The 27,041-nt window shown below is 43.0% G+C and overlaps 1 long non-coding RNA gene across 1 annotated transcript in view; it reads left to right on the top strand.

The window, feature by feature from the left end:
- Positions 1-27,041, top strand: part of LOC135229358 (uncharacterized) — a 97,370-nt gene extending 70,329 nt beyond the window's left edge. The window contains exon 2 of the long non-coding RNA XR_010320140.1: positions 45-27,041. This is a non-coding gene — a long non-coding RNA (uncharacterized LOC135229358). The remainder of the gene's footprint in view (positions 1-44) is intronic.

Here is a 27,041-nt window from a genome sequence, read left to right as displayed (position 1 = left end):
TGCTCACACAAACAATCCCCCACCCCCCTCTGCTCTTTCTCCAGGCGAGACGCCCCTCCTGTGCTGTCCTCAGAAGGGCTCTTCAGAGACCGCACCCCTAGTTTGCGGAGCAGCAGAGCCTGCCCCAGTCTGGACTAGGGACTTTATTTCTTCCACTCTCACCACTGGCTGAAGGCAGACTCCTGTCTCCACAGACTAAGGAGGAATTATCAAAATGAGCTCGAAACTCTAGATTTGAGTTAAGTATCACAAATTAACACAGAGAAATACAACTTTAACACAAAGACCTGTTTGGAGCCCCAGGTGGAATTAAAAAAAAAAAAAACTTGAACAGAGGGAGTGATAAAGTTTTCCTTCTTTTGCCACCCTCTCTCGGTGGTCCCAAGCTTTCTCATCTCCCACCTCACAAGACTGTATCAACTGCTTTGAGACTTTTAGAATAAAGATCCCCAGGCATATCACTGCTGTTACCCTGTGAGGATTTCCCCAGTGCTGGGTTAGACTAAGACAGAATCCTTCCAAGGCTTCCAGGGCCAGTGTACTGGACGGTCAGCACAGGGAGCCTCAGAGCCCACTTCATTTTTCCTGCAGTTGGGCACGACCCCAGGGACATGACCCTTGAGAGTGCTGACACTTCCTGAAGCCAGTGACCCTCCCCCTGGGCTTCTCTCTGCCTGGGTCTCAGAGTCTCTGAGGCCAACTTGTACCCTCGGAAGTGTTTCTGCTGAAGGACACGTAAACAGCACTGTGGATTTGTGTCCTGCAGTCTGCAAAACTGCCTCCCCTGAGTGGGGTGAGGAGCTACTGAAATACTGAAATCACTGAAACTAGCAGAAGCCACAGTTCATGGTCCTGGGAGAAAACTGGGAAGGACGGAGAGGTGAAGAGGCTATAAAGGCCCAGTCGTGAAGGCGACCATGGGCCAGGATGTCCGGAAGTCGCAAAGCTGACCAATGCTGAGTGCCCTAAAACCTGCCACTCCTGTGCCCATCTTTTCTTTCAATGGACAAAGTCTTCCCCTGCTCTTATGTGCCTGGGCTGGAAGGGCCTTTGACTTAGAACATGAAGCAGCCTCCAGAGCCTCTTGGGGCAAGTGATGGTCAAGGAGGCTCTGCCTAACCCCACCCTGCCCTTCCCAGTTGTCAGAGGACCAGGAATTTCAGTCTTCCAGCTCCTGGGCTGATCTAGTGACTTGTAACAGGATTTCGCTGGAACTGGAAGGTGTTGAAGACAGGAAGTACTCCTGGGTTTCTTCACCCAGCTGAATGCCTAGTTCCTGGTCTTATTACACGGCCTACATTCAGGATAAGAAGAGGCGTTTGGAGCTTTACGCAGGACCTCTTAGCAGAGGTTTCTGTTCAGGAGCGAAGAGGTAAAAAGAAAGCAGTGTCTACTAAGTCCTTTTCCAAGAGTCTCAGGAAATTCTCATGAAGACCCTCTCAGGTAAGGACTGACGGGAAATGCCTTGGTTTAATATTAAACTTTGCCCTTGACACATTTTGTTTATGGAGGGCATATACATATTGTCCGCTCAAGGAAGCACTGTAGTTCTTATCTAGACTTTATGTAGAATGAGTATATATAAAACCTAAACTTGGTCCTTAAGCAAGGGGTTACCTCTCAGAGAAGGCCTATGGGAAGGTTTCTACCAAATTCTGTGGTGCTGCCATTGCTCCAAGGATCCCAGGTGGTGCCAAGTTTGAGCACTCGGCTGTTAACCGAAGGTTAGTTTTTTGAACCCACCAAAAGGCTCTAAGGAGTAAAGACCTGGCGAACTGCTTCCGTTAAGATTACAAACCAGGAAACCCTATCGGGGCAGTTCTCCTTTTACACTGGGCCACAATGACTCAGAAACCCACTCGATGGCACCTAGCAATAACAACAGGAAGCCATTGCCCCCAATGTGCTTGAGATGCCTTTCTGGGGAAGGTTGGCCTTCAGAGCCAGCTCATGGCCACACGGGAACTGAGGCTCATGTTTTGTTACCACACCTTAGTTTCAGTCAGTAAATTTATTTTCCAGTTTATTCATAAGACTTGACTGCAGACATCTCTCAGGTATTGTCAAAATTAATTCCATTCTCTAATAATGATTTGCCAGGACGTATTTCCAAGCGTTTCCAAGAGACTGGAAAAACTTTCCAAAGAGGCTTGTCCAGCGCCATGTTGTGCAGTAACTACAGTGTTGACGTAGTATATTAACCACATAGTTTCCACGTTTTCTGCTTTCCTTAAATAACAACTGAAATTCCAAGTCTACCACCTGAAGTACTTCCTTTAGTGTTTCACTTAGAAGTCTGGTGGTGATGAATTCTCTCAGTTTTCCTTCCCCTAAGAATGGCATTATTTGAGCTTTACTCCTGAAGGTAATGATACATAGATACATGATACATAGAATTCTGGGTTAGTATTTCCATCTTTCAGGGTTGAAAAAATGTTGTTTCACAATCTTTTTTTTTTTTGGCTTCCATGGCTTCTGATAGTGAATACAGAGTCATTCAAATTGTTTTTCTCAGGTGAAATGTGTTGTTTTCTCTCTACCTCCTTCCTGAGTATTTTCTTGACCTTTGTTATTCTGCAGTTGATTATGATGTATGGTATTTTTATGCAAGTAACCCATGTTCTATATATATATATGTGTGTCAACTGTTTTTCCCCTCCCGGGTATGTCTGTAAGTACAGTACACTGTTTTTTTCTTTTTACACGCTGCTGTTAAAAAAAAAAAAAAATTAGAGTAATGTACTTACAAATATACTTGGGATGTGGGGTAAGGCCCACTGGGTTGGCAAAAAACCCATAACCCGCAGAATATTTTTGTGCAAATACGGTATTGGGGCATAGAATTCTTTAACTTGCTGTGGTTTGCTGAACTTCTTGAATCTGTAAGTTTATGTCTTTCACCACATTTGGAAAGTGTTCAGCCAGTATTTTTTCAAATACTATTTTCTTCACCACACATTTTGTCCACTTCTTCTGGAGTTCCAATAAATAAGCTTTTTGTCTAGTTATTGAGGCACTGTCCATTTTTTTCCATATTTTCCTCTCTGTTTGCAGAATGGATATTTTCTACTGATCTATTTCAAGTATTTAGTTTTTTCTCTGTCATCGCCATTCTGCTATTGTGAAAATATCAACTGAATTTTTTATTTCTACCATTGTACTTTTAACATGTAAAATTTTCATTTGCAAATAGCACCTATTATCTTTCCATTTATTTAAAAAGTGTCTGTGTTATTTCTTGGAGAATGATTAGAACAGCATTTTAAAATCTGTGTCTTATGATTTTGAGACTACAAGTCCTTCAAAAATTTTATGCAGAATTTTTTTTTTTTAGCAGTCAATTGACCCAGTTATGCTCAGGCTCCAAGTTCTGTCCCATCTTCTGTATTCTGTGGTTCAAATGTTAGTTCAATTTTTGAAGGCTTTGCAGCTGTATTCAGATCTAATCTATGTGAGCGCCACTCAGTATGGAACCTTGATGGCATTCTAACCCATAGTGCGGCTCTTAAAGGATTTTATAATGCTTCTTAGGGTCAGGGCAATGCATATGCATCTCGGGGGTGAACCAGGAGTTCATAGCAAGTCTGCAGAATCTCTTTCTTGCACAGCCTCCTCTCTGTCTTTCTCTTCTCCTCTCTGAGTTCTGAAGGAGTGCGTTCTAACCCATAGTACGGCTCTTAAAGGATTTGATAATGCGTCTTAGGGTCAGGGCAATGCATATGCATCTGGGGGGTGAATCAGGAGTTCATAGCAAGTCTGCAGAATCTCTTTCTTGCACAGCCTCCTCTCTCTCTTTCTCTTCTGCTCTCTGAGTTCTGAAGGAGTGCTTTCCTGGCCCACTGGTGGAAATGCTGGGGCTTTAATCTCCTCATTCTGTTGTGCACATAAGTGACTGGTTCTACCTATGGGGCCAAAGCACTGGACAACCAGCCAAAAGGCTGGCAGTTTGAACCTGTCAAGAAGCGCCTCAGAAGACAAGCCCGGTGATCTGCTTTTGAAAAGTCTCACCCTTTGAGGCAGAATTGACTAGGTGCCAGTTAACAGCAGAGAGAGAGAAAATGTAATGGAGCTTTCTCTACAATATTTGGTTCTTCCATACTCTGGTCAGAGAAAAGGATTCTCCTCTGCCAGAGTTTCAGGCGTCTGCCCACCTGCCCAGCTGCTTGTCTCTCTCCTTTACGGACCTTCTATCCCATTTATATGAGAGAGGGCTTCTCTTGGAGCTATTTCTGTCCACAACGGGTGTGCAGCTCTGAGATTTGGGCTCATTTAATTTCAGCCTCTGGAATGTTCATACTCTATGTTCTGGTTCCGCCCCTTCCCCATCCACCTTCAACACTTTCCTTTGCAGAGTCCTGAGATAGTGTCCCATGCATTTGTCCAGATACTTAGTTGTCAGATACCAGCATAGCCATCGGGGGCAGTGCTGTTGTGGTTGCGGGGGAGGGAGTGTACACTGAAGGAGCTGCAAGACCTGGCTGCCTTGTGTGAGCAGGACGGGGGTGTGCTGAGGAGTGGGTGCTGAAGGTGCTGAGTCAAGGGGAGTTTAATATAAAGTTGGGTCAAAGAGAGTTTGTTGACAAGGATTTATTGCCGTAGCAAGGGTTCTGGAAATGGGTTTAATATGCTGTGGGATTGCTTTTGGAATCTTAGAAAAGGCAATGGCCCATATTCTCTGAAATCGAAATGCCAGACCTGCTGTGTCAGATGTTGGAAGAGGGATTAAAAGCCTCCAATATGTGGGCATGTCTGAGTTAGTCTTCTATAAGACCATTTCTTGGAGGTCCTGAAGGATACCCATTTCATCAAAAGAATAAGGAATGCGGAGATGAGGGGAGCACCAGCAAGATAGAGCTTACCAATATGTATACTTTGTAGGGAGTCCCTGGACGCCACAAACAGTTAAGTGCTTGACTGTTATCCGAAAGTTTGGCAGTTTGAACGTACTCAGAGGGTCCTTGGAAGACAGTCCTGGCCATCTGCTACTAAAGGATGAAAGCCTTAAAAACACTCTTGAACAGTTAGTTCTACTATGCCCACATGGGGTGGTCATGAGTCAGAAATGACTTGATGACAACTAACAGCAACAATCGTCTATAGGCTCAGGTTGTTAGTGGGAGCTGGGCTGCCTAGTAGCAATGCAAATCATGGGATCCCAGCTCAACAGAGGCCAGGTGGAAGTACTTAACTGTCAGAAACAAGTTGTGTGTGATTCCAATAATGGTCAGCAGGTCAGAGTAGTAGTTATCTATTGGGGCATAATAGATTCTCCCCAAACTTAGCAGGTGTGAGATAAATGGAAAATTAATATTCAACTCATTCTGATAAATTTGGAACTAGACAAAAATTTTGGTATCACTCAACACAGTTTTAAGGTGAAGGAATAAACTAGAAAATTTAAATAACTAGTATAAGTATAATAAGAGATTTTTCAAAGAATGATGATATAATTGCATACCTGAATAAAAGACAAATACATCACAATCAATGATTTCTCTCCAGTATAGACATGAGGGTCTCAAATTGGCAAGGGTGAGAAGGGCAGACCGTTCTCTTTCCCCTACTACTTGACTGGATCAAACTGTGTTCAAAACTGTAAAATATTTAGGAAAACATTGTTTTGACCAGAGCAGCAAAGGACTTCTATGATGAAAACTAATGTACTAAAATACATAAAATGAAACCTGAATATATGCAAAAAATATGCCATATTTTCAAATGAGAAGTCTTGTCAATCAAATGGAGGTCCCTAAAACTAATATATAAGTGGAATGTATTTCCAGTTGGAATATTAAGATAGTTGTTTTTGAATTGTATACAGTAATCATATGCTACAAATAGTACAGTAGATAGCAGAGGATGTTGCTGGTGTTAGGAGACTTGGAGTCCATTTCTGACTCATAGTGATCCCATTTCACTGCCCCATAGGGTTTTCTAGGCTGTGATCATTATGGGAGCAGAACAACAGGTCTTTCCCCTCAGTGCCCCCTGGTGGGTTCGACCTGCCAAACCTTCTTTGGATTAGCAGATGAGCACTTAATCACTACAACACTACGGCTGCTTTAAAAGGTATAGAGAAGAAAAACATGAAAAAGCAGGATACTGACAGGTGTCTACCTCTTCAGGTAACAGAACAAATTGATATTACATAGCACAGAAACTGACAAGTCGACCAATGAAACAAAATCTGCTAAGAAGTCACAATAACCATTGATACAAAGGTGGTATTTTGAGAAAATTATATTTATTTAATAAACAGTGCTGACTCAAGTGATCGTTCTGGGGGACAAAGCTTGCAAAAATGTGATACACAAATGATAGATTTGGAAAATCATGTGAAATGGAGATGACAAGACTTAATAACAATTTCCATTTTACACAGAAGGATAAAAGTTAAGCACTTGAAAAATGAGCAGTGAATTCAAACAGATCGTTCACAGCAAATCCACATGCCCAATAAACATAGTCCAAGTTGCTCAAAAACACTGGTAGTTAAGAAAATATCAAAGTCCCAGTGAAACTGGCACAATTTAAAAATCAACACCATCTATGGCTGGCTGGGCTGTGGGGAGAAGGATACCCTGAGACATGGCTGGAAAGGTGCTTTAGGACAGCCTCTAGGGGAAAGACATGGCCATGGCTCTGTACTTTAAAAACATACTTTGAGCTGGAAATCTCACTCTATGGAGTCTATTCCACAGAAACAGATCCTGTAGTATACAACTGATAGTTATTATTAGTGTTGACCAAACATTGACTGTACATTGATAGTTGAATGATAGATAACTTATGGTAAAGCTACATCATCAATAAATGAGTTGTAGTAGTTGAGTGGGAAAAATCTCTGTGAAGTATTATTGAAGTATTACTGAAAAAATCAAGGTGCATGCAGAGAAGTGTATATAAAATGATCACATCTGGGTTAAACAATATCAATTGTTTGAATATGCTTGAATACCTGTTTATGTTTATGAGTGTGTATAAGTCCGTGTGCTTGTTTAAGCAAGGATAAGAGAGAGTACTTACCACATTGTTAACCTGAATTATCTTGGATTCACTTGCAGGAAAGAACAGAGGGAGGAGAGGTAGAACACGCAGGAAGAGTGGACTTAAAAAGCATGGATGATAATGTTTCCATCTTAGTAGTGTTATGTATGGATGAACAAATCTGTCTTAAAGGGAGAAAGCCAGAATGTTCCTTAGAAGCAAGGATGGCTTTGGCCATGTTATCAAGAGGGAGGGACCAGTCCCTGGAAAAGGACATCATGCTTGGTAAAGCAGAGGTCCAGTGAAAAAGAGGAAGACCCTCAATGAGATTGATACAGTGGCTGCAACAGTGTGCTCAAATAGAGCAAAGATTATTAGGATTGCACATGACCGGGTGGTGTTTTGTTCTGTGGTGCAAAGGGCCACTGTGAGTCAGAACTGACTTGATAGCTTCTGACAACAACATGTAGAAGTCCAGATAAAGTGTACTGAATTGATATCATCTATTTAAATTATTCATGTAAGTTAAAAGATCAAAAAATATAGTGTTAGTGCCATATCTAATGACTTAAAGAGAATCAAGGTAGAATATTAAGTGAAATAAGGGGCGAGAGCATTGTGGGTGGAGTGTGACCAGGCTTTCATAAAAGTAAACACCCCAGCAGATGTACTTGTGTACCTGTGACTGTGTGTATGCGTCCCTGCAGAGAGGTGTAGGGAAGGATACACGTGTGTCTATTACCATCGGATACCTTGTGGGAGCGGGACCAAATTACATATGAGGGTGGGACCCTGACATAAATTTTTTTGTCATACAAATCTGTGATCTTGCAAATGTGATAAAAAGCAATTTCAGAGCTTTGGAAATTCATAAACATCATAGATATATGTATATTTTAACGTGTTTTGTTAGATATTTAAAATAGGTGAAAATTCTCCAGAATGACAGACAAAAGATTTGAATCACTGGAAGGACAGCACACCACAGAGAGTAATAATCAGATCCAGTGGATTTCTTGTTGTTCTTGGAGGCAGTGAGTTCTTCTGGTCTCTATAACTGGAAATGACCAAAAATAATTTTGGGAAGTCAGTAGAGTTACCCCTCAAACACGTCTTGCAAGCACACGTCTACAGCTAAATTCAGAAGGCTGGATGCCATGTGCAATTCACTAGGTAACTCATGCGCCTCTAGAAGATTCTCTTTCCCGGATATGCTGCTTCCACCTCCTCCCTGCCTAGCCCCACTGGATAACCCGCCTTTGTGCATTCTAGGCCCCATTCAGGTCTGAGCCTAGATCATAGAGGACATCAACTGGGAAGGTAGCTTTTAAGAAGAAAGATGTTGATGAAAAGATTTCAGAAAGCAGCACCTCCCCAGCCATCCTCTCCCCAGCCTGGGAATACCAACCCCTCCCACCCTGATACCTCTGAGAATCTCTGATTTTTCGTTTTGGATCCTTAGGAGACTGCAGAATTTACCTGGTCTGAACACCTTGGTTCTTCTCTGCCTCTGACCCTCTGCCTCGCAGGAGCCGTCTCTGTCACTCTGAGGAATACACACAGGACAGACTGTGGATGGAGGTGCCCATCCTAGAGGCCCTGCCCTCCATTCCTCTGCCCCTGGGGGGTTCCCTGTGATACTTGTGGTCTCATTTCCCAGAGAGATGGATACACCCCTGTCATGTCCAGGGCTTCCCCAGACTTGGGATTTGATGTCGCGACTGAGACTGGGGCTTTGTTGTCCACTGTTGAGTCTGGCCCTGAATCTGCCCCTTCCCACCATTACCTCTGATCACCTGTGTTCTCGCTGTTCTCCCTGGGTTTGAAGCCTGTCCTCTCTTTTGGTTCTTTCACCTCAGAGGGCCTTTTTCTTCCAGTTCTTTGACCTCGCGACAGGTCAGATTTGACCACAGGAAAACAAAAAGAAAATTAGCAAGTTTGTTTGACATGTCAAGAACCGGAATGTACAGCTTGATTTAGGCGAAGAAAAAGTTCCAAAGCTCTACCCCTTCCCCTAGGACATGCTCTACAGGAAATATCCTGCAAGCCCTGGATCAACTCTTATCCAGAAACGGTTAACACCCAGGGGGATTTTTCTACACCACCTCCCACTTACATTCCCCTAATGTGGCAAAAAGGATGCATCCCAATCATAAACCCAAATTCACCGTAGGAGACCAGAAGACATGGCTGGGGTGAGTTCATTTTCCTTCAACCTGCCCTCCTCTCCTCCTACCAAGCCCTGCCTCTTTCTCTGCCTCTATACTGCTGGGAAGGGACCCAGAGTTGTTTGTTTAGGGCTTTATGTCCACTGCTCACCTGCAGACATGTTTCCCACCAGCCTGACATCTCTCTGATTCCTTCTCCTCCAAAGAACTCAGTGACACCCCCTTCACCATCACACCTCAGCAGGGCCCCCCCCAATCCTCCCAAGTCCCACTGAAATCCCATTTCCCTTTCCCTATTTATGCTGCGCTCATCCTTAGGGTCCCAAGATCTCACCATCCAGATGAGGCCTGTCCTGTCCTCTCCTGGGTCAGGGGAGCCTCTGAGGGGACCTGGTGTCTGTGGTCAGCTATCTGGGGCTTCTTCCATCCAGATCCCCCTTAGGGCTGGAGTTCTCTGTGCACTTAGGTTGGGAGGGTTGGGGTCACAGTGGAAGGAGGGTATGATCTTCCACGGGGGCTGGGTTAAACGAACCTGAATGGAGGTCTCTCCTGAAGGGCCCACGTTTCCAGCCCAAAGGCCCTGCTCCTCCTATTCCTGGGGTTCTAGAACGTCTTCAGGCGCTTCCCCCTCTGGCCTCGGTGGTGTGCCTGCTCCTTCTGCAGCCTGGTCTCCTGCCTCTTCAGCCTGTCCAGCTGGTGCCTCAGCCTCTTCAGTTCTTCTCTCTGCTTCTCCAGCTGCTCCTCCAGGCGTCTGCAGACCGCTCTCTTCTCCCTCACCTCCCTCTTCTTGGCCGCCATCAGGCAACGCCTGGCCAGCTGGTGGCAGCGTCTGGGCCTGCGCTGCACTGAGCCTGGCAGCCGCCTCTCCAGCAGCTCTTCAAAGAAGACCCGGCAGCTGAAGCCCTGAGTCACACCATGCTCCGCATGGGCCACGAGGGCTTCCCCGGACTCGAACACGCGGCAGCAGGCCATGCAGCGGAAGCCGCGCTCACGGGTCACCAGCCACTCCGGGGTGGTTGCGCGGGGGCTCTCCCCATGCTCCTCCCCTTGGTCGGTGGGCTCCTGGGTACAGGTCTGGGGCCCCTCCTGCCAGGGCTCCAGGGTGCTGACCAGGGACTCAGTGTTGGCCAGACTGGGGGCAGAGCCGATGGTGCTCTCCTCAGAGAGCTCGGCTTCAAAGACCTGGGGCATCTTGCCCACGGGGGCAAAGGAGGTTTTGGTCTGCCAGGAGACCGCCACCCCCTTGACCGTGCGCACCTTGGTGAAATATGCACACCTGACCCATCGCTTTCCTGGGGCAGCCCCGTAGCTGGAGGAGTGAGAGGTCTGCTCGGTGAAAGATGACAGAAAAGAGTTCTCAGATTGTTTTGGAATCTTCCTGGGCCTGGAGCTTCGACTTTTTTCATGGCATGTTGTTGACTGTTGCACATTTTCCTCTTGGATAGAGACCTCTGAGAATAGAGAGTTAATTTACTTGAGCTTTCAGGGTCCTTATTCTCACCTGTGACCCCAAATCTTTGGTCATAGGGACCCCTGGAGGCCTTTCCATTACCACCTCCTCCACCTCTACAGACCCCATGGTTTCTTTCTTCTTCCCCAGAGACCCACCACCCTTGGGGGCACTGCTGTGGAAGACAAAGTCTGCATTGTAAAGTGGCACTGTTTATGGTAGTTCATTTTTTAAGAAGTTATTTTTCTTTAATTCCACATTTATTGAATTCCAATGAATTTGTTCCTTTGGAACTTAGAAATGACCTCATTCCCATGAAGCTTCAAAATAAATGTGTGACTTGATGTTTTGTATGCGGGTGATATTCTTAGTAAATTTGGAGGGTAAGCACTCCAGAGCAATGGTCACCTCTTTTCATCCTCTTTTTACTGAAAGGCTTTTTATAGAGGAGTTATACGTAAAGAGAAGAATGTGTATATTTAGTTATGATTCTTACATGTATACCTCTTCCTTGCACCCTTCTTAACCAGCCACAGTAGAAGATGAAAATTGTTTTTCTCAGAATAGAAGCCCAGTCCTTAGTAGATGAAGTGAGGCAGAAAGAGATGGCCATATCTGAGAACCTTGATGCGAGAACTTCAGATGGAGAACACACAGCCTCCTCCGCTGTGTATGTCTCAGTGGGTTGTCTGTGTCAACCTAAAGGTCTGTGTATGTTTCTGAATCTGTGGGAAGGACTGCAGAGTTCAGGATGCAGAAAGAGATGGAGCTAGGTCGGGTGCATTGGATGGAGGGAAAGCCTGAGAGAGAGACAAGATTCAGAGATGGAACATGCCAGCAGTGTGTTAGAAGGATACAGAGATCAAGGAGGGAGCAGAAAGCAGGGCTCAGCCACTGAAGGGCAGAATGGGGCAGCAACCAAGAAGACAAAGGGGGGGCAGACTAGTCGGAGAAAGAATGGATAACTAAGAATGATAGCAGAAACTGAGGTTAGCTATAGTTGGAATTTTAAAATTCTTTCCTGCTAGACTTTGAAAATATAATGCTAAATGGAATAAGTTAGTATTTGCCCTAAGTATAGGGCAAATACTGTACGATCTGACTTACATGAAATAAGCAAATATATAGAAAGCAAGGATTATTGGTCGTTGCCAGGTGTGGGCAGGGGGAAGGGGAAGTTTTTCCACTGGGGCATTGAGGTTATGTTAATGGTTGTAGAAAAGTTTGGAGAAGGATATTGAGAATGGTTATATGACTTGAAGAATGTAATAAGTATCACTGACTCATACATTAGAAATTATTCAGTTATGTTTTATGTATATTTTCAAGACAATTTAAAAAAATAAAACTTTTCAATTACAAGAGAAAAAAAAACGATCTATACTATAGCTGTCTTTACCTAGAAGAAATGTTAAACCCTTAGGTAAAGATGGTCAGGAGACCTTGGAGAAGGGAAATCCCTAGAGCTAGAGGGGCAGGGCCTTCCTGGACCTTCTTCTGCCTGAGTCCAGGCTGAGGACTGTGGCAGCTTACATTGACTGGGAACCTTGAATGAATGTGTCGTACTGTGCTCCATCACACCACCCACTCCCAAAACCTCCTGATAAATTTGATATATTTTTTTAATTCGCATGATATATTAATTCATTCTCATGAAAAAATTAAGTACAAGACTCTGTAACCACCCTTCTCCCTGGTTCTATACCCACTGCCCCAGTTGCCCACCTGCGTTCTTTCCACTAACAAAGCAGGAGAGTTCACAAATCTGACTTGTCTGCTACTGTTACGGAAAGCCCCTCAGATGACAGTAGAATTCTATACTTCACTCACATATTTATTCCTTCATTTATTTATTCACAGTATAATTTCTTACTGTTTACTAATGGACAGGAAGTTTTTTCAGGTGAAAGCCTCGGTGATACCTTGTGGTCCTTGTTTCCGGGGTGAATCAAACCCCTTGCTGCCCAGCACCCATCGCACAGACTGAATTTTCCTCCCACCCTTACCTCGGGCCTTAGAGAAAGGCCTCTTCCTCACGTATTGCCGCTCCATTCTGGCTGGGTGAAGATGAACCACGAAGGATGGTCACCGGCAAGATGTTTCTCCTCCTCCCACGTAGAGATGATGTCCCAAACTCTCACAAGTTGGGGACCTTGATGTAGGCAGAACCGTTTGTAATTTGGTATCCAAAGTCGCTCTCCCACAGGAGACCTCGGACCCACAACCTCTCCAAAGAGCAGTTGGGATCTGAGTGAGCACCAAGGTTTCCAGTAACTCTTGTGTGACATCATCGCTGACATCGCTCAGTTCCAAGGGCCCAGTTTGAATCTAAACAGCGCACTAGGAAAAAATATGGCAACTGTTGTGGGAGAGGCTAGGAGGCTGGGAGGAGGGAAATTATATCTTAAAAATGAATTGAAATGTTCACTTAAAGAAGTCAACATCTAAGAGGAAGGAAACTGTGAGTTGAGGAAATAGAAGAGTATAATGAGTCGCTGTTTCTCCCAAACCTCTTCTCTGGCCCTGAATCAAATCTCTCCAGCCCTAGAAACACAATGTCCACTCTGAACACCTCTCAGGCCCCCTTTGCCACTTAGGCTTCACACAGGCTGTTCCCTCTGACTAGTAGACGTTCTCTCCCTTCCTGTTGACTGGTTCCTCCTCCAAGGTACCCAGTCTGTGCTTCTGGTTTATGTATTCAGAGGACCTAGTAATCTTTTAGTAATCCTCCATCATAGCACTGAGTGATAGGAGATGCTCAATTTCCAATTTGTGTCTTCCAAATGTGTTGTAAATAACTTGGGGACAAAGATGAGGTCTGCCTCATATTTGGCAGTCCCAGAAAGTGAGACAGAACCCCACCCATAGGAGATACCCAATATATATCTATTGATTAAATAAAAGAAAACTCTTCCAAAAGACTCACCCTTCGTAGCCATCCATGTACAATGGAGTTTTTGGTCTGTTGCCTGGAGGTACCATCACTCAGTGGTGGTGTCTAGGCCACTCTCTCTTGACCTCCTGACTCTAAACCCTGTGAAGCCTCTTGGCCTGTCCACACGCTTCTCCCTTGGAGCCACTAAAAAGGGTAGGATTACATCATCACAGAAAAGCACTGAGACTCCAGACGTCTATGGTCAACCTGCCTGGGAGGCTTAGGAGAGCCCTCGGGGAAAGGTCCACTGTCCTCTGCTTGATCTCCTTTTTTGTCCAGGGGGCAATTAGAAAAGGAACAAGCAAATTGTTGAAACATTTTAAGGCAGGGTTTGGGAAGTTGTGCTTGGTAGGTAGAGGAGAGCCTGAGGATTTGAAGGAAAATGAAAGATGTCAACATGGGAGCAGAGGGCTCGCTTTGTGTGACGACAGATGGTAGAATGTGGGCAAGTGGTTGGAAATATATAAAAAAAGAAAATCTCCTAACCATCCACTCGTATTTCAAAATTTAGGTCAAGCATCACTTCCTGGTGGAGCCTTTCCGACCCTACACCTGGTAGAATTTCCCAACCGTGCTCCACACTCTATTGTATTTAAGAAACGCTTGTGCCACAACTAGGGACAAACTTGATTGCATTTACATGTTGTGATGGATAGCAAAAATGGCCACATGTTCTAATATGTATGTATCCATACATATTATATGACCTACAGCTCCCTTTCTGAAGAGCAAGATTCCTCCTCCAGTCCTTGAATTTGGACTGATCTATGATTCCTTTGGCCTTTGGGACAGTGTAAAGACCAATAGAAGCAGAGACCGAATATAATTAGACACATCGTGACTTGCTCTCTTACCAAAAATGAAACCCATCACTCTCAAGTATATTCTAACTCATAGTGACCCTGAAGGACAGAGTAGAACTGCCCCATAGGGTTTCCAAGGCTGTAATCTTTACAGAAGGAGAGTGCCATGTCTTTCTTCTGCAGAGCAGCTGGTGGGTACAAACTGATTACCTTTCCTTTAGCAACTGAGCCCTTAACCACTGCACCACCAGGGCTCCTCCTTGCCCTCTTGCTGCTCTTCAAACACTGAGAACCCATGGGAACAGCCCAGGCCACCCTAATAAATGACAAGAGACCATTAGAGAGAGAATCCAGCTGAGAAGATTTCAGGCCCTCTGCCCGCCAGCTGACATGGTGGCTGATTCCAGATACATGAGGGCGCCCAGCCGAGAGCGGCTGAGTCTGCCCCAGACCAGAAGAACCCCAAACTGCCAACCTGCAAAACTGTGAGTGAAGTAACTGCTTGTTCTTTTAAGGCACTTCATTTTTGGGTCATTTGTTATACAGCAATTGATAACTGATTTGTTAACTGGGCTGTTTCTCTCACCAGACTGCAAGGAATCTTTTCTTAATCATTTCTGTATCAACAGTATCTGGCAGAGGGTTGTTCATGTGGTCATTAGACAGTAGAAATTTCTTCATTTACATAATTTAAAAGTTTCTATCATTATGTTTTAACTTTTATAAATAAGATATGGCTGGATTTGCAAGTCTAAGCTGAGTGTACATGTTTTTTCCTTAGGTATTAATCCCTTTTTCTTGCTATTACTCATACATTTAGACATAATTCCAATATTATACTTCATATTCACTGTTCTTTTTTTTTATTATTATTATTCTGCCTTTCCTGTTTTTTTTTTATTGGAATGGTGAAATTTCTCTTACTTTCTTTTTCCTTCTAGCGATTTGAAACTTGTATTTTCAATTCCTATTCTTTTATAGCAAACATGAGATCTTTGAACATTTTAATATTTGGTATATTGTATCAAGTTCATATCTCAGTTCTCCTCTCAAACAGTAATTTTTTGCTAGCTGCCATTGAGGTGACTCCGACTAATGGTGAACTTAGGTAACACAGAACTAAAGTTTGCCAGGTCCTGTGTCATCCTCACAAGTGCCAGCAATTTAGATTCCATCATTATGGCTAATGTGCCAGTCCATCTCACCAAGGGTCTCCTACGGCCTTGTTGGCCTTCTTCTTCACCAACCATGATATTCTCCTCTAGGACTGATTAATCTGTCCTGATGACATGTCCAAAGCAAGTGAATTGGACAGTATTCTCTTGTGATCTGTAAGGGTTTAATTGGCTAATTTTCAGAAGTAAATCTCCAGGTCTTTCTTCCTAGTGTGTCTTAGTCTTGAAGCTCCACTGAAACCTGTCCACCATGGATAACCCTGTTGGTGTTTAAAATACTGGTGGCCTAGCTTCCAGCATCATAGCAACATCCAAACCACCACAGTACAGCAAACTAAGAGACAGGCAGTAAGCCGAACAGGGTATTGTTGTTGTTAGGTGTCATCAGGTCAGTTCTAATTTATAGTGACCCTATATACAGCAGAACAAAACACTGGCCAGTCTTGTGCCATTCTCACACTTGTTATTATGCTAGAGCCCATTGTTGCAGCCACTGTGTCAATCCATCTCACTGAGGGTCTTCCTCTTTTTCACTGTCTACTTTATCAAGCATAATGTCCTTCTCCAGGGCCTGGTCACCGCTGATAACATGTCCAAAGCGTGTGAGACAAACACTCACCATCTGTGCTTGTAAGGAATATTCTGGCTGTACTTCCTCCAAGACAGATTTGTTTGTTCTTCTGGCAGTCTGTGGTATATTCAATATTGTTCACCAACACCATAATTCAAAGGCAGCATTTCTTCTTCGGTTTCCCTTATTCATTGTCCAGCTTTCACATGCGTATGAGGCGTTTGAAAATGTCATGGCTTGTGTCAGGCACACCTTAGCCTTCAGAGTGACATCTGTGCTTGTCACCAGCTTAAAGAGTTCTTTTGCAGCAGATTTGCAATACATCATTTGATTCCTTGATTGCTGCTTCCATGAGCGTGGACTGGGGAACCAAATAAAATGAGATCCTTGATAACTTCAATCTTTTCTCTGTTTATCATGATGTTGCTTATTGGTCCAGTTGTGAAGATTTTTGTTTTCTTTATGTTGAGGTGCAACCCATACTGAAGGTTGTAGTCTTTGATATTCACCACTAAGTGCTTCAGGTCCTCTTCACTTTCACCAAGTTTGTGTTATCTGCATATCGTAGGTTGTTAATGAATCTTCCTCTAAGCCTAATGCCACGTTCTTCTTCATAGAGTGCAGCTTTTTGGATTATTTGCTCAGCATACAGATTGAATAAATGTAATGAAAGGATAGAACCCTGACACAAACTATTCCTGATCTTAAACCACATAGTGCCCCTTGTTCTCTCTGAAAAACTGCCTCGTGGTCTATGTACAGGTTTCAAATGAGCAAACTTAAGTGTTCTAGAATTTCCATTCTTTGAAGAGTTATCCATAATTTGTTATGATTCACACAGTATAATGCCATTTCATAGTCAATAAAACACATGGAAACATCTTTCTGGTATTCTGGTATTCTCTGCTTTGAGCCCAGATCCATCAGACATCAGCAATGATATTCCTCATTCCATACCCTCTTCTGAATCTGACTTGAATTTCTGTTGCAACTTCTTTTTTTTTTTTTTAATAACTTTTATTAAGCTTCAAGTGAACGTTTACAAATCCAATCAGTCTGTCACATATAAGTTTACATACATCTCACTCCCTACTCCCACTTGCTCTCCCCCTCTTGAGTCAGCCCTTTCAGTCTCTCCTTTCTTGACAATTTTTGCCTGCTTCCCTCTCTCTCTATCCTCCCATCCCCCCTCCAGACAAGAGTTGCCAACACAATCTCAAGTGTCCACCTGATATAATTAGCTCACTCTTCATCAGCGTCTCTCTCCCACCCACTGACCAGTCCCTTTCATTTCTGATGAGTTGTCTTCAGGGATGGTTCCTGTCCTGTGTCAACAGAAGGTCTGGGGAGCATGGCCGCCGGGATTCCTCCAGTCTCAGTCAGACCATTAAGTTTGGTCTTTTTATGAGAATTTGGGGTCTGTATCCCACTGATCTCCTGCTCCCTCAGGGGTCCTCTGCTGTGCTCCCTGTCAGGGCAGTCATCGATTGTGGCCGGGCAGCAACTAGTTCTTCTGGTCTCAGGATGATGTAGGTCTCTGGTTCATGTGGCCCTTTCTGTCTCTTGGGCTCTTAGTTGTCGTGTGGCCTTGGTGTTCTTCATTTTCCTTTGCTCCAGATGGGTTGAGACCAATTGATGCATCTTAGATGGCCGCTTGTTAGCATTTAAGACCCCAGACGCCACATTTCAAAGTGGGATGCAGAATGATTTCATAATAGAATTATTTTGCCAATTGACTGCAACTTCTTTTTAATGATCTTCAGCAAAATATTACTGGGTTTTGATATTAATGATATTGTTTGATAGTTTCTGAATTTTGTTGAATCACTTTCTTTGGAATGTGCACAAACATGGATCTCGTCCAATCGGATGGCTAAATTATTCGGCATAGACGATTGAGCACCTCCAGTGCTGCATCTGTTTGTTGAAACATCTCAACTGGTACCTGTCAGTTCTTGGAGTCTTGTTTTTTGCCAATGCCTTCAGTGAAGCTTGGACTTCTTCCTTCAATACCATCAGTTCTTGATGACATGCTACCTCCTGAAATGGTTGAACATTGACCCATGCTTTTGTGTGTGTGTGTGTGTTTGTGTGTGTGTGTCTGTGCAGTGACCCTGTGTATTCTTTCCATCTTATTTTGATGCTTCCTGTGTTGTTCAATATTTTGCCCGTACAATCCTTCACTATTGCATCTCGAGGCTTGGATTTTTTCTTCAGTTCCTTTAGCTTGAGAGATGCCAAGCATGTTCTTCCCTTTTGTTTTTCTAACGCCAAGTCTTTGCGCATGTCATTATCATACTTTGTCTTCTCGAGCCGCCCTTTGTAAATCTTCTCTTCAGCTCTTCTACTTCATCATTTCTTTCATTTCCTTTAGCTACTTTACGTTCAAGAGCAAGTTTCAGAGTATCTCTGACATTCATATTGGTCTTTTCTTTCAGTATAAGGGCTGTATTTGAGGGTACCATCATTTTTATAACTTGCAAGTATCCTCTGTCAGGGCAGTTATTGACTGTAGCTGCGCACCACCTAGTTCTTCTGGTTTCAGGCTGATGGCGTCTCTGGTTTATGTGGCCATTAAGGGAAGACCTGTTATTCAAGGAATTATACTTAGAGCAAAATTTGTATATTTATGTATAATTTAAAGCTTCTCCTTTAAGATTGCCTTTCCCTGAACAGAAAGCTCTCACCATGTCATTATGAGAAATACTCTTTCAGTGTGAGGCAGAAAGAGATGTCCATATTTGAAAGTCCGATGGTACAAATCTCAGTAGCCAAGACACAATCACATCAACTGTGTGTGTGGGTGGGTTGTATATGTCAACATAAGGGTCTGTATTTTTCTGAGTATGAAGGTAGGATTGGCGAGTTAAGGAAGAAAGATATGAAAGCATCTTGGGAGTGGAGTGCAAGCTCCGTGACAGAAGCTGCAGGAGGGGATCTCTCAAGAGGGTTTTAGAGGCCAGTTAGAAACCTAGGAAGCAAAAGGAAATAGGGCCAGTGGAGGGCAGCGCTAGAGTAGTGGTGGGGGGTAGCAAAAATAATGGTAGTGAAGAGGGCAACAAAACTGCCCTGAAAGGAGTGGCAAATTAAAGATCCTAGACAAAATTCAGGTTAAGAAAAGTAGGAATGTAAAAAAATTCTATCCTTTAGCTCTCTTTGCTGTGAGGGTTTTTTAGGCCCTTCGGGAGATGTGGGGAGAAGACATAGGAGGAGAAGGGGAGTTCCTGAATCTAGGGGAGGAGTCTGCAAGCCATCTTCTGCCCTCAATGATGTGGGCTCTGGGCTCCTTCAACTTCTCACTCCCAGAACCTCCTGAAATATTTTCTTAATTCTTCACATAGTACATTAATATCATGTCATTAGAAAATATAATAAGTACGCTTCTCTCTAACCACCCTTTCCCCCATCGTATACTCTCTGCACTAGTTGTCCACTGGCTTCCTTCCTTTCCACCAGGTACAGAGCCTAAACAACAGAGTGCCTGGAAAGCTCTCGAACTCCCAGTGAATTCTGTAGCTTGATCCCTCACTTATTCCTACATTTCTTATTGATATAAGAATTTGGTTAATTGCCTACCAAATGACAGGAAATGCTTTCTCAGGGCGCTCCTCCTTATGACCTTATCCATTCCCAATTCCTTCATCTTGTCCTATCACGGCTCTCTTTTCTGGTGGAAACCAGACCCTTTGTTCCGTAACACACATCAATCTGGGACAATTTTTCCTCTCACCCTTATCTAGAGTCTTAGAGAAAGGCCTCTTCCTTGTGTATCACTGTTTCATCCTCTCTGGGTGAAGATGTCCAATCATAGTGATGTTCTGAAGGATCTTTATCCCTTTTCCCAGTTCTTCATGATGCATGACCGTTTGATGACTTGGGGACCCCGGTTTAGTCCAGAATTTCTGTGATAGAGTAGTTCCAGGTGCTCTCCCACAGGATCTCAGATCGACACCCTCTCCAAAAGAGTAGGTGAGATCAGCATGAACGGCATGGCTTCCATAACCCTGTGTGACATCATTCCTGACATTGCTCAGTTCCATGAGCCCACTTTAAATAGAAACACAGCAAAAACAAAAATATGAAACAGTTCAAGTAGGAGCTTGAATACTGCCAGTCCCAGACTGGGAAAAGGGGGCTTAGATATAAAAAAGGAATTGCAACTTTTCTCTGCACTCCATTCGTTACTATCCCTTGGTGGGGAGAGAGAGAGTACAGGGAATCGTTACAGTGTGACCAGGAGTTGATTTGTCCAAAACTTTTCATTTGACTCTCTTGGAATCATGTCTCTCCGGCCCTGGTCATACAATGTCCGCTCTGAACACCTCTCAGGTCTCCTTAGCCTCTGGGGCTTCACACAGGCTCTTCCCCGTGACTAGATTTTCTCTCCCATCCCATCTGATGGCCTACTCTCTGGTGAAGCATGGTGGTTAAGAGAACTGACCCCATTGGAACAGATTGGGCTTATGAGCTCACCATAAAATGCTAAGACTCAGGAATTTGTGGTCAGCCAGAATGGGAGGTTTAGGAGTTGACTTGGGGAAAGTCCATGACCTCTGCATCTTCCAGGCTCTGCTTTCACTCTGGAGCCCATTTAGAAAAGGAGCTGGTAAATGGAGACAGCATTTGAGGAAGCAATTAAGAACGTTGGGGTGCTGATGACTTCTCAGAGGAAAATAAAAGTTTCAACAGGGAAATGCTAAGGTCTACTCTTGTATGACTCCAAACTATAAATAGGGACGAGTGGTTGGAAAACAGTAGAACAAAAGATGATCTGCATCTGGTCACAAATGTTTCAGATGCCTCAGTGGCTTCAGCCTGTCTCCTCAGACTTCTCTCTGGAGAAGACATGGGGCTTCCTGGACCCGGGCCTTTTGTCACGCCTTAACTATCCAATCATATTCTCAACTTGGTTCAGACATCACTTCCCTAAATATCCTCCTGGTAGATTTCTTCACTTCTTGCTCCCTACTCCATTGTACCTGCAAAACCCTTTACCACAGCATAAAACACAATTGCATTTACTTTTTGTGGTTAATGTAAGAAATGTCTACACATTCATTCTCTCTCTGTGCCCATGCCTTCTATGAGACTCTGGAGCGCCTTTCATTAGCAGTAGGAGTCTTTCTCCATCCCTTAGTTGGGGCTGACATTATTGTTTTGGACATTGGGATGGTAGAAAACCTGATAAAATGAGAGAGTTGGAAGACTTTACATTGAGACTTCCCTTTTGTTGCTCTTAAACCCTGAGAACTCATGGGAACATCCTCAGGCCAGCCTGCTAGATGATGGAAGACCAGTGGAGGGAGGATCTAGCGGTTTCACTGACTTGATGTTATGAACTGGCTCCCAGCTACCTGGAAGCAAATTGTAGACACATGAGGAAGCCGTGTTGTGAGCCACTGAGGCTGGCCCAGATCAGAAGAGCTCCAGACTGACAACTTGAAAAATTGTGAGCTGGTAAATTGTCGCTCTTTTAAGACACGACAATTTGGGGTCATTTGTAACACAGCAATACATGACTGATACAACTGTTAACTTGGCTGTTTCTCTCACCAGGCATTGAGGGAAATTCTCTGAGTCATTTCATCATCAAGAGCAACTGCCATAGGGTCTCACATGTAGCTGTTATAGTGTAAATGTTTGCTGACTTCATGGATGAATGAATAATATGAATTGTAAGTGAATCAGCACAAATTCATGTGTGCAAGAAAACTTGATATTTCTTTAAATAAACTGAATTCCGACTCAGAGCTCTCGGCTTACAAAATTGGGGTAAAATTTTAACCTTACTTCTTTATAGGGGTATATTTGGTGTTGGTTTATTTTCTAGGTACCCCGGGGTCTAAAGAAGGACCAAGGTTTGGAGATCTTTAACACACCCATCGCCTCAGCCTATGTGGGTGATCTCTCTAGAAGCATTGTCTCTGCTGCTTCCATTCTCAGATGGAGCATGAGAACCTTGGCAGGGCTGGGAACACCATAACGTGGTTTGTCTACTTGTGTGCCTGCATTACCCTTTGAAGTGCTGCCACCTACCCCAGGGCATTATCAAGAAGCAGGCCTCACCCCTTCCCAATGTGTAGGTCTCTGCTGTCTGACTCCCACTCTTCCCCTGGGTTCCAGTTCACTCAGTGTGATTACTCCAATGAGCTGAGACTCTTACAACAGACTCTTCAGAGTCTCGAAGTTTCAGGGCTTTAACTGTGTGTCTAATTACCTCTTGAAATGAGGTAGGGAAGGTTGAAAAACATAGGAAGATTTTATTTTGAATTTAATGTTTCAATAAAATTTCTTGCCATGCATTTTCAAATGGTTCTGCCTAACAATTCCCTCTGTTCTCTTACAAGATGCAGGACAATGAAGAGGGAATGTTTGTTGTGTCATAATCTCCAGGATGCAAAGTGCACATGGGGTCCATTCCCCCCGATGCTCACACTTGAGCACCACACCCACATGGAATCTCTGCAAGTGTTACTGAGTCCCTCACACATCCACAGTGAACAACTTTCAGATTCTCATAAGCAGGAATTATTTGTGTCCTAAGACGAGGAACTCCTTGGAGACCCTACTGTGTCCTACAGGGTCACTGTGAGTCGGAATCGACTGCATGGCATCAGGTTTTGTTTTTGCTTTTTGGGGGGTTGGTTGATGTCAGCTGCAGGATAGAGTTTAAAAAAATGTTGACAGCATAGCAGGTAAAACCAACCAAATGAAACTGAAATGAAATGTCTTTTTCACACTTACTGACCTCACAGTTCCTTCAAAGTGTTTACTTTCCACTGGGTTCAGAGGCGAGAGACACAGCTTGGGACACCTCCAAAATGATACGTCTCCCTCCTGATGTTAGGTAACATTACATACTGTTTGGCTGGTTTATCATCTGACTGTTCCACAAAAATAGAAGGCCCATGCAGGCAGGACCTTTCTGCTGTGTTGGTCAGAGTATCCTGGTTCCTGGCACCTAAGAAGCTTCCAAAAATGATATGTCTGATTGAATGAGTGGGTGGGTTTTTATAAAAACCATGGAAGAGTTCTGTTTATGTAGTTACAATAGTGAAAACAGGCATAAGGAAATGGAGACTAGGACTCGTATAACTCAAAGTTATGTATAATGAAAACAGAACTTGTTAATGAAGAGATAAAAAAATAAGATGTATTAGTAGAATGTACCCCTTCACTTTGGCTGGAGAAAGAGGTGGTAAAATTGGGTTGTTTTCGCCTACTGATTCATAGGTTGTATATATTTAATTGAAATGTTAGTCTTTCGGGAGTCACAAATATTTCTATTGAGATATAATTCACCCGCCATAACATTGCCTTTTATAATGTGCACAATTCTGTGGTTTCTAGTATATGGACAGAGTTGTGCAACAATCACCACTGTCTAGCTTCAGGATATTTTCAGTACCCTGTAAATAAACGCCCTGCATATTAGTAGTCATCCTCATTACTCCTTTCCTTCAAGACGTACCAACTGCTAATCTACATTCTGTCTGTGTTGGTTTGTCTGTCCTGGATATTTCATGTAAATGGAATCATGTACCACGCAGTCATTTCTGTTTGGCTTCTTTCACCTAGCATAACGTTCTCAAGGTCTGTCCATATTGTGCCATGTATTAGTACCTGATGCCTTTTAATGGCTGAGTAATATTCCGTTTTACGAGTATACCACAGTTTATCTATCAGTTCATGACTTTTGGATTCTCTCCACGTTTTGGCTATTTATAAATAATTCTACTATGCAAATTCTTTTGTAAGTTATTATGTGAACGTGCTTCAGTTGTCCTGGATGCATACCTAGGAATGGGATTGCTATCTTGCATGCTAACTCTATGTTTACCTTTCTGAGCAAGTACCTAACTGTTTTCCAAAGCGATTGGATCATGTTACATGTCCACCAGCAATGTATGAGGGTTCCAGTTTCTCCACATCCTCACCACTTGTGTTGTCCATCCTATTGATTTGAGCCATCTTAGTGGTTTTGAAATAATAGTGCGTTTTGGTTTTGATTCGCATTTCCCTAATGACTAATGAGGTTGAGCTTCTTTTCATGTGATTATTGACCATTTCTATACCTTCTTTGGAGAAATGTCTATTCAAATCCTTAGCCTATGAATTTTTCTTCAGATTTTTACCTGTATTTTTGCTTTCTTCATATAGTTTTTGATATGCCTAACATCTATATCTGTATCTTACCAGTTTTAACCTTCACAGCTTTGGGATTTTTAGAAAATCTTTCTCTTTTACCAATAAAAAGCAAAACAAAATCTCTCATAGTTTCTTCTGAAATTTCTATGGTGGCATATTTTACTTTTGAATATGTGATCCTTTTGGAATTTCGTTTCCTGAAAGCTGTGAGAAAAAGGATGAAAATATTTTTACAGGTGATCTAAATGATTACCAAATTGCTGCAAGCACTCCTTTTTGCCTTTTTGCATAAGCCATATCTTAACTGCATTTTCCCATATTCCATATGGAAAAACATTTTTACAGAAGGAGGCCCGCCATTTCCAGCCATTTCATTTTAAGGTTTTGCTTTGCTGGAATAGAAATCCCTTCGATACCTTTTCTACACAGCTGTTCTCATAGCCAATAAAAATTTTGTGTGAGTAGGACTCCTGTGAATTTATAAGATGAAGTTGAATTTTATAACTGGTTCCATGTGGTGCAGCCCAGCAGAAGGACAGACAGAAGCAGTAGCTCCAGAGGGAACAGAAGCTATAAGAACATGAGCCTCTAGAGATTTGCTGCTGCATTTCACAGAAAGCTCTAGACTTTTCTTTATAAGCTTATCATTATATATGGCCATCACCTTAGAACAGACGAGAATAGTGCTTTTTAAGTGAGGCATTCAGGACAGGACTGGAGAAAAATGTAGAACAAAATCCTAATTCAAAAAAAAAAAGCAAAACCCAGAATTGCTAGCTTGACAGAGACTGGAGAAACCCTGAGAATATGACCCCCAGACATCCTTTTTTAGCTCAATAATGAAGTCACTCCTGAGGTTCACCCTTAACCAAAGATTAGACAGGCCCATAAAACAAAATGAGACTCCTGGGGCATACCAGCCCAGGAAGAAGGACTAGAAGGCAGGAGAGGACAGGAAAGCTGGTAATAGGGAACCCAAGTTTAAGAAGAGAGGGTATTGACATATCTTGAAGTTGGTAAACAATGTCGTAAAACAATATATGTCCTAACTGTTTAATGAGAAGCTACTTTGCTCAGTAAACCTTCATCTAAAGAACCGTTAAAAACAAAAGTTAGGCATTCAGAAGGAGGGTGTTCATTCCCTAGGAAATAGTTAGACTTATGTGTTCTGGTGAACATATGTACCCATTTCTACTGGGTATGTATCTAGAAGTAGAATTGCTTGGTCATAGAATATATGGATGTTCACAGCTGTAGTAGATATGGCCAAAGCATTTTTAAAGTGGTTGTACCAAATTACACTTTCACTAGCAGTAGAATAGAATTCCAGTTGCTCCATGTTCTACCAAATAGTTGGTGTTTCCATTTTTTTTTTTTTTATTTTAGCCATTCTGGTGTGCAGGGTTAGGATCACATTGTGAGTTTTTATTAGAATTCCTCTGATAACTGATGTAGTCCCTTTCCATATGTATGCTGGCCATACAGAAATCTTTTATAGAGCGTTCAAGTATTTACTTGGCTTTCTATTGAATTCTTCTTTTTTTTTCTTTATGAATCATCCTTTGTATATTCTGGAACCAAGTTTGTAGTAGGATGTATGTATTGCAAATAACTTCTGCTTCCACATGAATTCACCCTTGTAGCTTGTCATCAACTTTCAAATTAAAAAGCATGCCTTTTACAAAAACAGGCAAATGTATAGAGACGAAAGTTTATAAGGGTTCCCAGGGGCAGGAGGGAGGGAATAAAGGGGTGTTATTGCATATGGAAACTGAGTTTCTGTTTACAATGATTGAAAAATCACACTGATTAAGGGTAGGGTTGCACAACCGATTAATTCCTTTTAATAGTGTGTACACCTGTACAACTCGTTCACTTGGCAAAGGTTTGTGTTATATTTACATCAACAACAAAAATGTATAGCTGCTGAGGCAAAATGATAGTACTGAATTGATGAGATGTATTCTTTTATTATACTCTTCTCTATTTTCTCATTTGTTTTTATAAGAAGTTACTGTTAAAATCAAAGGAAATAAAACGTTTGCATGATGAAAGTGGACAGCAATGACTATTCCACCCATTGTGTCCCTCTGAAGTTTAAATGAGGAACTACATGCCTCCAGCAGACGCCCAGCCTTACTTAGCACTCAGGAAATATTCATTTCTCCCTCTCCTCTGACTCATGGTCTTCTCCCCTTGTTTATTTGCTCTTTTCTGTTTCCAACTGGCTGCATATGACCACCAGGCTTCCTGACTCCATCATTCTGCTTTCCATACCAATGTTATTGTAACCTTGGGATCTTGGGCAGTGGTGAAAGTTACACACTGTCCCTGCTATTACGAAGGGGACAAGGCAGTGCAGGTGGGAGGGGCAGTGGGGAAATTCGGCTTAGAGAAAGGACAGACCACCTTCCAGGAACCACACTGACCTTCAGAGAGCTTTGTTGGCTGTGGTTCACCTGGCCAGCTTGTAGGCGTCAGGGTGCCCTAGGGCTCGGTGTTTAGTCCTCTCTCTCTATTGACACCCTCTGTCTGGAATGCCTCAGTGTGTCCACAGCCATTGGTCTGTAGCTGAGGACGTGAGATTTACACCTCCAGCCATTTCAGCTCCTCCTGGGTGCAGACTTATAGTCAAATATCAGCTTAAATCTCTGTATCGGCCTCTTCATGTATAAAATGTGCATTATAATGGTACATTCCTCATAGGGCTATCATGCAGAACAAATATCTTAGGAAAGGAGAAGCCCTTACAAGAATCCCAGCACCAGCGCATGTACTCAGTAAGTGTTAGCTGTTAGTATTAT

Source organism: Loxodonta africana, unplaced genomic scaffold, assembly GCF_030014295.1.
Source record: "Loxodonta africana isolate mLoxAfr1 unplaced genomic scaffold, mLoxAfr1.hap2 scaffold_282, whole genome shotgun sequence".
Classification (NCBI taxonomy): Eukaryota; Metazoa; Chordata; class Mammalia; order Proboscidea; family Elephantidae; genus Loxodonta; species Loxodonta africana.
This window is presented reverse-complemented; position numbering and strand designations above follow the sequence as displayed.